This window comes from Emys orbicularis, chromosome 5 (genome assembly GCF_028017835.1).
Source record: "Emys orbicularis isolate rEmyOrb1 chromosome 5, rEmyOrb1.hap1, whole genome shotgun sequence".
Taxonomy (NCBI): domain Eukaryota; kingdom Metazoa; phylum Chordata; order Testudines; family Emydidae; genus Emys; species Emys orbicularis.
Genome location: NC_088687.1, coordinates 125,845,584 through 125,857,717, shown reverse-complemented (window position 1 = coordinate 125,857,717; position 12,134 = coordinate 125,845,584). Strand labels below are relative to the sequence as shown.

The 12,134-nt window shown below is 45.8% G+C and overlaps 1 protein-coding gene across 6 annotated transcripts in view; it reads left to right on the top strand.

Moving 5' to 3' along the window:
- The first annotated feature begins 942 nt into the window (after positions 1-942).
- The window catches only part of ADD1 (adducin 1), a 118,179-nt gene continuing 106,987 nt past the window's right edge, over positions 943-12,134 (top strand). For all 6 annotated transcript variants that reach the window (XR_010561457.1, XM_065405437.1, XM_065405434.1 and 3 more), the window contains exon 1: positions 943-1,042. The gene's annotated coding sequence lies outside the window, so the exon portion shown is untranslated. The remainder of the gene's footprint in view (positions 1,043-12,134) is intronic.

Here is a 12,134-nt window from a genome sequence, read left to right as displayed (position 1 = left end):
TTACCACTCAACGTAGCTGCCTCAAAGTACTGGCATTAGAAAAGGTTCAGAGAAGGGCAACTAAAATGATTAGGGGTTTGGAACGGGTCCCATATGAGGAGAGATTAAAGAGGCTAGGACTTTTCAGCTTGGAAAAGAGGAGACTAAGGGGGGATGTGATAGAGGTATATAAATCATGAGTGGTGTGGAGAAAGTGAATAAGGAAAAGTTATTTACTTGTTCCCATAATATAAGAACTAGGGGCCACCACATGAAATTAATGGGCAGGAGGTTTAAAACAAATAAAAGGAAGTTCTTCTTCACACAGCACACAGTCAACTTGTGGAACTCCTTGTCTGAGGAGGTTGTGATAGCTAGGACTAGAACAGGGTTTAATTCATGGAGGTTAAGTCCATTAATGGCTATTAGCCAGGATGGGTAAGGAATGGTAGCCCTAGCCTCTGTTTGTCAGAGGGTGGAGATGGACAGCAGGAAAGAGATCACTTGATCATTAGCTGTTAGGTTCACGCCCTCTGGGGCACCTGGCATTGGCCACTGTCAGCAGGCTCGATGGACCTTTGGTCAGACCCAGTAAGGCCAGTGGCCACTCTTACATTTCTTTCTTATGCCTTCTACTCTGCCTTCCCCCCCCCCCCCCCCTTCAGCCTGCCACGGGCTGTTCCCCCGCCCCGCCTTCAACTCCCCCCCTCCCACCCCCCCGCGACTTTGCTTTTCCCGCCACACCCCACCTTTGATTCCACCCTCCCCCCAGCTTCTCTCTGTTTTACCCCCTCCCCGCCTGGGCCCCGCCTCTCTCCCCTCCCTTAGCCAATGGGAGAGCCGCTTGGTTGCCGAGCCTGCGCCCTCCAATTGGCGGCGCGGTTGTTGGCCTGCGGCCCCTGGAAGCCGCACCCTGCTGGGGAGGGGTGTTGGGGGAGCGGGGCGGGGCTTGGGGCTGGGGCTGGAGGCGGAGGAGACAGAGGCGCGCCGAAGACGGGGAGAGTCTGCAGCTGCCTCCCAGGACCGCAGGCGGCCGCCGCCGTTACCTCTTCTGCACGCCGGGGTGAGTGGAGCGCCGCCGGGGCGCGGGCTGGGGGAGCGGCCGTTGGGGGAACGGCCGTTGGGGGAGCAGCGGTGCAGGTGTTGGGAGGAGGGGGTGCAGGCCTGGGGCGAGGCTGGTGGTGCAGGCGTTGTGAGAGGGGCTAGCGAAGAAAGGCCGCAGCTGTTGGGGAGGGGGTGCAGATACTGGGCCGAGGGGCTGGGGGAGCAGGGGTGCAGGTGAGGAGGAGCTAGCGAAGGAAGAGCGCAGGTGTTGGGGACGGGGTGTAGGTATTGGGTAGAGGGGCTGAGTCTGGGCTGGGGGTGCAGGCGTTGGGGAGGGGCAGAGGCTGAGGCGTTGGGGAGGGGCTGAGTCTGGGCTGGGGGAGCAAGGGTGCAGGCGTTGGGGGAGGGGCAGAGGCTGAAATCTCTGACATTGGTGGGTAGACGCAGCCTGGGTCAGGGTGCGGGCTCTGTAGTGAGATGAGGCACTGGGGGGGGGGCATAATGCGTGGGAGAAGCCTTAGCAGATGTGGGGTCTGGGGCAAGGGGCTGTAGCTCAGGCTTTGGGATTGGGTTGGGGAGGCGAGGGGTTGGGAGCCAGGCTCAGGGTGTGGAGGTTTTGAGGGGCCTCAAGCTTTCGTTTTGGATGAGTCAGGGGATGGGCTGGGGGCTCTTGTCTGGGAGTTGTGTAGAAGCTGCTGTGCTGATAGCTGGGATGAAAGGGGCTCCTGTGGTGGTCTAAGCAGATGCTGGGGTGAGGGGGATGGTCACTATGTGTGTCTGTACCTCTTCGCAGTCCTGTAATGGGTAAGGTGTAGTGCTGCTGCTGTTACTGCAGGAAGCAGCTGCTCAGTGTTCAGATCTCCATTACACCACTTGGTGCATCTACCACCTCTTTCTCGGTTCTCCCTCGATCCGCTGTTTTATGGAATTGGTGGAGATGTTTACAATCAATCGGACTTGCTGATTTTTGCAAGGTGTGGAGAATGGCAATACAGATTAATAACAGCAGCTGGTGTAGAGGGAGGGAAATAGTGAGATGGAGGAAAATGGGGAATGTGTTGTGTTTGTGTACAGTGTTACTGATTGGTGAGGTACCAGTTGCTGGATATGGGCATTGGGCAGCTGTTGCGTTTTGTGTACAGAGAGTCTCTCTCATCTTTCCAGTATCTGTTCCTGGGATGCAAAACATTACAAGCATCTGTGCACATAGCAAATATATATTGTAGATGTTTTGTGTTTGACACTGAGTCTTAGTTTAGGTCGGCTTTAAATAAAACGGGGGGGAAATCCTATTGAGAAAAGACCACAGTTATGTGGGGGCTATGAATGTTGGTGGGTCTAAATCTGCACAGAATATTGTTGCAGCTGGTGGATGTCAGTTCAAAGCTGATTCTTTTCTTTGGTCTTCTGAAAGCTATTACCAACAGTGGTCTTTTTTTTATTACCAGCTTTAGTGATTTATGTCAGCAAATTAATAGTATAGCGAGAATATGTATACACTTTGTTCATTAAAATTGTTAAATTCTCAAACTGTAAGTATTTGAGTTAAACAGTCTGGTATGCCTGAATCTACAAGTCTCCATACATATGGGCTGCAGTGTAGCTATTCTGTACAACACCGAGCAACAGAATTAAGGTGGTATAATGAAACTCCATGTGTGATAGAAGGATAGAAAGCACTTCTTCTCTGAACTGTCACAAATCCTTTCTATTGTGGAATAAAGAGGGTTTTTTTAAATTACATGAATACTTATTTTTTTAAAAATTAAGGATTAAAAAAGGAGTACAGTAGAACCTCAGAGTTACGAGCTGACCAGTTAACCACACACCTCATTTGGAACCTGAAGTACGCAGTCAGGCAGCAGAGAGACAAAAAAAGCAAATATTGTATAGTACAGTACAATGTTAAATGTAAACTACTAAAAAGGGAAAGTTTTTTTTTTTTTTTTTAAGATTTGTCAAGGTAAGGAAACTGTTTCTGTGCTTCTTTCATTTAAATTAAGATGCTTAAAAGCAGGATTTTTCTTCTGCATAGTAGATTTCAAAGCTGTATTAAGTCGCCTCCATTCCTGAGGTGTTCGTAACTCTGAGGTTCTACTGTACTAAGAAAATTGTTTTCATTTTATGGGCTGTTATACTGAACTACAGAGCAGAATCTAGATTGCATTATCTGTTTTGCCCTCCATATCGAGGAATATGGATAACTCAAATTATCAAAAACCTCTTGAGTTGTTTAAGATGGAGTACAATATATTAAATTACTGTAAAGTGAGTTTAATGCCTGCTGTTGTTTGTTTTGGTTGTAGCCTTGAGGTTACAGGATTTAATTGAGATCTGACCAGGCTTTCCAGCTTGAGGATGCTTTGCTCTTCCAGGATGAAAATGCATGCATTGATATACTAAACATATTGAATGTCTTGCACTTCTATTTGACTTCATTTTTGCTTAAACTCTTATTAGAGAAAACATTTTGGTCCAAAGATAGTTTTGTGTGAACATGAGACTGGCTAATTGTCCATCTAACCCAGTATCTTGACAGTGGACAATGCCAGATGCCTCAGAGAGAATGAACAGAACAGGGCAATTTCAAGTGATCCATCTCCTGTTGTTTGGACTCAGCTTTTGGCAGTCATAGGTTTAGAGACACCCAGATCATGGGGTTGCATCACAGACCATCCTGACTAATGGCCATTGATGGGCCTATCATCCATGTGCATATCTAATTTTTTATACTTAGTTATACTTTTGGTCTTCACAGCATCCCCTGGCAACAAGTTCCACAGCTTGACCACACATTATGTGAAGAAGTACTTCCTTTCGTTTGTTTAAATCTGGGGCCTTTTAACTTCATTGGGTGCCCCCTAGTTCTTGTGTTATGTAAATAAACACGTCCATATTCATTTTCTCCATACCATTCATGATTTTATAGTTCTCTACTATATTCACCCGTAGCTGTTTCTTTTCTAAAATAAACAGTCCCAGTCTTTTTAATCTCTCCTCTTATGGAAGCTGTTCTATACCCCTAATAATTTTTGTTGCCCTTTTCTGTATCTTTTCCAATTCTAATATATCTTTTTTGAGATGGGTTGACCAGAACTGCATATAGTATTGGAGGTTCATGGATTTATGTAGTGGCATTGATATTTTCTGTTTTATTATGTATGCCTTTCCTAATGGTTCCTAACATTGTTAGTTTTTTCATCTGCCACTGAACATTGAGGGAATATTTTCAGTGAAATATTTGCAGTGTCTCCAAGATCTTGAGAGGTAACCGCTAATTTTACACTCTATCATTTTGTAAGTATAGTCATGTTTATATTTTCCAATGTGCATTACTTTGCACTTATCAGTATTGAATTTCATCTGCCATTTTGTTGCCCAGCCATCAAGTTTATTGAGATCCCTTTTGTAGCTCTTCGCAGTCAGCTTTGGACTTAACTATCTTTAACACTTTATAGGATAATCTTCGTTTAGCTTGGAATGTCTTTTAGCACATTTCATGTAGAAATGTTAAGTTAAGGTATATTTGCGAGGTATTATTAAAGTAATATTTTCCCTCATTATTTATGATGTCTCTTGGTAACTTGCCCCTTTAGCAAGCCAGCAAGCACACATTCAGTGGAGGAAAAAGTGTTGGTAAGCAAATATTTTAGTTTCAAGTAAACCCTCGCTGACTGCAGTAGCACTCAATGTGGGAACAAAGGGGTCCAGTGACATGGATCCCATTGCAGGATTGGGATCTTAGTTCTTGAGTGATATCTGATGAGCTTGAGCTAATATAGATGCAAAAAAAATAAAATAAAAAAAATAAAAAAGTCTTTTACCAACTACTGCATGAATTCTGCAAACTGAGAAGAAAATAAAAGATGAATATTTTAACAATCTAACCTAATTTCCCTTTCAGATTAGAATGCTACATTGCAATACGTTCTCAATGTATGCAAACAGATTTTGAATATTGGACAAAAATGTCCAGCATGCAGATTACAAGCATATATACACTTTTATGAAGTGAATATTCTTAAAACCCCTAGAGCAGGGGTCAGCAACCTTTCAGAAGTGGTGTGCCGAGTCTTCATTTATTCACTCTAATTTAAAGTTTCGCGTGCCAGTAATACATTTTAACGTTTTTAGAAGGTCTCTTTCTATAAGTCTATAATATATAACTAAACTATTGTTGTATGTAAAGTAAATAAGGTTTTAAAAATGTTTAAGAAGCTTCATTTAAAATTAAATTAAAATGCAGAGCTCCCCGGGCCGGTGGCCAGGACCTGGGCAGTGTGAGTGCCACTGAAAATCAGCTCACGTGCCGCCTTCGGCACACGTGCCATAGGTTGCCTACCTCTGCCCTAGAGTATGACTACACAGCAGCTGGGAGCAAGCCTCCCAACCTGGATAGACAGACTTCTGTTGGAGGGTAGGTCTCATGCTAGTGCACTAACAATAGCTGTGTGAACATTGCCACACTGGTGGAGGCTTGGGCTAGCCATGAGAGTTCATACCCAGCCTATTCCCTGGTGAGCCATAAGAACGGCCATACTGGGTCAGACCAAAGGTCCATCTAGCCCAGTATCCTGTCTTCCAACAGTGGTCAGTGCCAGGTGCCCCAAAGGGAATGAACAGCCACACTAGCACAAGTCTTCAGGCTAGAAAGTTTGCTCCCAGCTGCAGCGTGGACATACTCTAAGAAGTTAAATTGTACCTCTTGTAATTGTAATCACTGATTTTTGAACTGTGGCTTTCAGAAAGTTTTTTTTTTTTCAATTTCTTAATTACTTGTTTGAGATCCTAGCTTAAACCATATTCTGCCTACTAATCATATGTTCCCTCATAATTTCAATTATTTTTTGTCTATTCTTTACTTTCCTCTTTAAAACATTTCAGTGTTGATGGTGTGAATAACTGCTATATTTCTGCCACAAAGGTGTCTGTGTTTCAGTGTCTTGGGGTATGTGGTCCTAGTTCATACAGTCTGTAAAGGGCTTTAGGTGATGCTATCTGGATTCTGCAGTTTGTGCCATATATCTTGTTGAAGTGATATGCCATAAATAGCTGGAGTAGTAAATGCAGGTAATCAGTTACATTTTACATATTCTTGTTCACTTTCTCATGGTATGAGCTGACAGTGTTGAGCATGGTAAGGTTCTCTCCTAACTTTGAATGAATACCTATTTTATTTACCAGAGCTGTTCTTGGGAGTTGGGGGTGGAAGTGTCAGTAGACATTTTATTTAAAACTATTGTCACTGAACTAAAACTTCAGCCATGAGACTTAAGTTAGAACTTACTTCACTTTTCTTTTCTTGTGGGAGGGGGTGTGTGTCAGTTTTCAAATTCCTGACATTATTTTAAGGTATTCTTGTTGTTTCGTGTAACCTGACTCTCATGAGAGGTACAGTTCACTGTTGGTACAATTTCACTGAAGCTAATGGAGTTGCAACATCTTACACCAGCAGTGAACCTCCCCCCCCCCCCCCCCCCCAAAAAAAACAACAACCTCTCTGAACCACTAAGGGCAGATCTATCTTCAGAAGTAATGTTGACCCAGCTACGTCACTCAGGGATGTGAAAATTCACACTCTAAGCAACCTAGGTTAGCTGACCTAACTCTTGGTGTTGCAGGCAGTGCTAGGTTGATAGAATTCTTCTGTTGACCTAGCTTCCACCTCTCGGGGAGATAGAATAACTAAACCAGTGGGAGAACCCCTCCCATTGCTGTAGTGAGTTTCTATACTGAAATGCTACAGCTGTGCCGCTGTAATGTTTCAAGTGTAGACAAGTCCTAAGCTGGTGTGGTTATTTTTAACAAAGCTATGTACACTCATAGTAATTATATCCAATTACAGTCTTCTTATTCTTGCATCCTGGTTTTCCAGTGAATATTCTCTTATGAGGGGTCAAGCATATTGAACTATTCTCTAGGGTAGTAGCTGAAGTAAAGCCTGATCTCCATTATAAAGTTAGGTTAATGCAAGACGCTTATGTCGACCTAGTTGTGCATTGGTCTGCACTTCAATCTATCTCCCACCACTGAAAGCGCTCCATTAGGCCGACATAGCAACACCACCTCTCCGAGTGGCATAGAGCCATGGCCAATGTACTTAAGTAGACACAGCGTGAGTGTTGACACTGTTACCCTAACTGTCCTTCAGCAGCTGTCCCACAATGCCCCACACTGACTGCTCTGGTCACCATTGTGACCTCCATTGCTCATAGAACACGGAGACCAGAAGCCCCCTTCCCCTTTAAAGCCCTGTGAATTTTTGAAATTTTGATTTTTCATTGCCCGACTTGGTGAGAGAACCTAGCAGTTCTCCACTGTTGAGTGCAAGTGCCCTGCTGAGCATGCTGCTTACATGCTCCAGATGTGCTCCTGCCTGGAATAGACAGGAGATATTGGATCTCCTGGGCCTGTGGGGAGAAGAGGCTGTGCAGACATGCTTTTGAACCAGCCATAGAAACATTGAAATCTATGAGCAGATTGCTCTGGGGATGCAGGAGAAGCAACCAGCAGCGGTGCTGCATGAAAGCCAAGGAACTGTGGCAGGCATACCAGCTGGCTTGGGAAGCCCACAATTGATGTGTTGCCAACCTGCAGACCTGCTGCTTTTACAAACAGCTGCATGTAATGCTTGGTGGAAACGCCACAACCTCCCTGCCCCCTCCAGCACCATGGATATCTCCAAGGAGCCCAAGTCACAGGGCCCTGTTGTGAACAATGAGGAGGAAGTGATGGGGGAGGAGGAGTACGGGGGACAGGCAACGGGATGATCCAGCTGCACAGCAAACTAGGACCTTTTTTTGACTTCTCCACAGTCCAGCCAGTCCCACCAGTCAAGCATGGGACGGAATCTCAGGTAAGTGGATAGATGAATTTTCAATTACAGAGATGGCACCCCCAATGTACAAGGACACAATCTTTTGACTTTTCATTAATTTACTTGTGCTAGAAGAGGTAGTGGCACAACTGAGAGAGAGAGTTTTATCTGCTTTTCATTCCCCCTCTAGAGTTAAGGTGATGCGAAGCAGTTTGTTTATAGGGATGTCCCTTCAATCTTCCTGAGAGATCTAGATGAAACTTTCATGGAGGTACTCTGCAATCTTCTGCTGAAGGTTTCTAGAGAAGCCTGCCTTATTCCTTCCTCTGTGGTAGGACACTTTTTCCCACTCCACTCAGTGATAACTTCAGCAAACACCATTTCAGTACACAGGCTAGCAGCATACGGGCCCCGGCGTCTTTGGGACGCCAGTAGCGGGCTGTGCACTCTCTGGCTTTGTTACCCTGAGGAGTGAGATATCTGCTAAAATAACCACCACCTCTGGAAAACTGTGCCAGTATTCAGTGCCATTGCACTATACTACTAGACTCATGTAACTGAGCAATTCCCTCCTCATTTTCCCAACCCCTGGCACGTCATGCTTACCATTGCTGGTGTTGTGCACAAACAATCCCAAGCAGAAGTGAGAATGTAGTGCTTAAAACCTTAGGGGAGCCAGGGGCCTGAGTTCAGCATCCTTGTTTTGCTTTCAGTAGTGAATATGCTGACAATGGTACTTCTGCTTGTTTTATCTTCATCTGCTGCCGTTGCGGCCCTCCTCCACACCCGCAGAATGCCTGAGCCAGATAAGGAGGAGAAAGAAGAGGACTCTGGATGACCTGTTCAGTGAGATACTGCAAGCCAGTGCTGCATCGGATCATGAGCACTGGGCCTGGAGGATAAACTTTGCAGACAACCTGGAGAAGGATAGAGGAGAGGAGAGGAGAGGAGGAGTGTCCCAGCAGGAAAAGCATATGCTGTCCTATGAAAGCCATGGTGGTTGTATGTATAGCTGAAATGGACATTAATGTTCATTCCCCTTCATAAGTTCTGTTCTATTAATTTTGTAATGTATTTGGGTTTTTTTGGTATTGATTTTGTTACAGAAATTTTTTTTCTTTGGAACACAATTCTTCTTATTTCACAACATAGGCTGCTGAGTACTCAGCAGTTCTGAAAGCAACCAATTACCTGCTGTACAGGCCTGGTCTACACTACAGAGTTAAGTCAACATAAGGCAGCTTATGTCAACCTAATTATGTTAGTGTCTACACTTCATCCTTGCTCCTGCTGATGTAAGTGCCCTAATACACTGATGTAACTCCACCACCGCAAGAGGCCTGGGGCTTATGTCGATGTAGTTAGGGCAATAGTGTCCGTGTAGACATTGCATTACTTACATTGGTAGAGCTCTGTGCAGATAGAAAAATTTTGATCCTTATCTGCGGTAAATAAATAGTATCCAATCTGCCATCTCCACTCCACATTTTATATGGATCCACACCAGCACCCTCTAGAGCAGCAATTCTCAACTAGTTGTGTGTGGCCCCCTGGGGAGCTGCGAGCTGGTTTCAGGGGGGCCACAGCCCCACGGGCTTGAAGCCTGGTGTCATGCCCCTTTAGCGTGTGTCTTCCCCCCCCCCCCCCGGGGGGGAATGAACCCCGGAGTGGGAAGTTGGGAGCCCAGCTTGGAGTGGGGAGCTGGAAGCCTGTGTGTAGCCAGGCTCCCATGGGGGAACAGGGAGTGGGAAGCCGGGAGCCCGACTCCTAGTGGGGAGCACTGATCTGGGAACCTCCCACCTGCCCCGGAGTAACAGTCCAAGCTGTGACCTGCAAGGGGTTCACAGCAGAGAGCCTACCAGCCTTCCTTGTCAATTTCACGGCTCCAGCATGGGAGCTGTGAAGCTGACAACAATGACAATGAACAGCTGATATATAGAGCTCTGGATATCCACTTTATATCTGCGGATATCCACGTCCATGGATGCAGTTCTTTGTAGATCAGATGCAGATCCAATTTTTTTTTTTATCCCACAAGGGCTCTAGAGCAGCAGTTCTCAATGGTCTGCAGCCCCCCCAGGAGTTACAGGGGGTCCACCTGCTGGGGAGTGGAGCTGAGAGCCCAGGCGGCGGCTCAGCCCACACATAGTACCTCTTAAGTCGGTGGACGCGCTCCTGGAGAGGACGTGCGCCACCGACAGAAGGAGGGTAGTGTGTACATGAAAAGCTGCAGTAATTACTGTGGTGGCTGCAAGTCTACCTAATGTAGGTTGACTTAAGCTTGTAGTGTAGACACACCCATAGTGTTACACAACTCTTAGAGTGATCCTAACAAAATTAATAGGTTCATTGAGAATGTTCTGTTCTGACACACACAGCAATCACCACATGATTCCTAGCAGGCCACATAAGAGTAGGGCCAGGTAAAGTACACTACAACAAGACTCATTACTTTTGCTCACTGTTAAAATGGTCTTTCAAAGCCTCCATCAGCTGTATAGATCTACGTTGAGCTCTTCTAATAGCCTTGTATCTGGCTGTTCAAATTCAGCAGCCAGCCAGTCCATCTCCACCCCGGTGGAATCTCTTCTCCATTTCCTTCTCATATATCATGCAGCATATAGCAGGCAGCTATAACCATTGGGAGTAAACAAAGCCAGCGAACCTTCAAACAACCAAAAGCACATTCAGCTGTGATTCTGCACCCTACTGAGCTGGTACACCTCTACCCCGATATAACGTGACCCGATATAACACGGTAAAGCATTGCTCCAGGGGGGTGGGGCTACGCACTCCGGCGGATCAAAGCAAGTTCGATAAAACGCGGTTTCACTTATAACACGGTAAGATTTTTTGGCTCCCGAGGACAGCGTTATATCGAGGTAGAGGTGTAGTTGAATTATTCTTTGGCTGTCAAGGTAGCTGCTGTATGTCTTCATGAGCCAGGGAAGCAAGGAATAGGCTGGGTCCCCCAGGTTCACTATTAGCATTTCAACATTCCCAATGGTAATCTGCTGGTCGGAAAAGAAAGTCCCTGTTCGTAGCTTTCTGAACAGTGCTGTGCACTTAAAGATGTCATGCACCTTCCCTAACCAGACCATTGTTGTCATTGAAACATCCCTGGTGATCCACCAATGCTTGCATAACCGTAGAAAAGTAGCCCTCCCTATTGATGCACTCAGTGGCAAGCTGGTCTGGCACCATAATAGGGATAGTAGGCATGCCGTCTATGACTCCACTGCAGTTCAGGAACCCCATAGTTGCAAATCCATCCACTGTGTCCTGCATATTGCCCAGAGTTGCAGTCCTGCATAGTAGGAGGGGATTAATAACCCTGCACACTTGCATCACAATGCCTCCCACCTCCCCATCCCCCCGGTGGATTTCCTGACTCCAAATTGATTCCTGATTGACTGGTAGTAATCTGGCGTTGCAAGTTTCTGCAGTGCAATTGCCACTTGCTTCTCCATTGTCAGAGTAGCTCTCATTTTGATGTCCCTGTGCTGGAGGGCTTCAGCGATCTCAGCACACAGATCCAGGAATCAGAGGGGTAGCTGTGTTAGTCTGAATCTGTAAAAAGCAACAGAGGGTCCTGTGACGGGTTAGATCACAGAAACCCCCTTGGGAGCTGCCACCTGATGTGCCAAGACTACCCCTGCTTCTGTTTTCCCTGCCAGCTCAGGACTCCAGCACCCTGTCTTGCTGAGTCAGACACTCCCGTCCGGCTCCAACACAGGCCCAGGGTCTGAATCACTTGTCCCAAAGTTGCAAGTTTACCTGAAAACAGCTCACAGTAGTGTGCTTGTCTTTAGCACTCAGATGCCCAACTCCCAATGGGGTCTAAACCCAGATAAATCCGTTTTACCCTGCATAAAGCTTATGCAGGGCAAACTCATAAATTGTTCGCCCTCTATAACACTGAGAGAGAGGTATGTACAGTTGTTTGCTCCCTCAGGTATTATTACATACTCTGAGTAAATTACTAAATAAAAAGTGATTTTATTAAATACAGACAGTAGGATTTAAGTGGTTCAAAGTAGTAACAGACAGAACAAAGTAAGTCACCAAGCAAAATAAAATAAAATGCGCAAATCTATGTCTAATCAAACTAAATACAGATGATTTCCTCACCAGTTCCAGAGCACTCCCTTTTACAGGCTAATCTCCTTTTAGCCTGGGTCCAGCAATCACTCACACCCCCTGTAGTTACTGTCCTTTGTTTCAGTCTCCTTCAGGTATCCTGGGGGGGTGGGGTGGAGAGGCTCCTTCTTTAGCCAGCTGAAGACAAAATGGA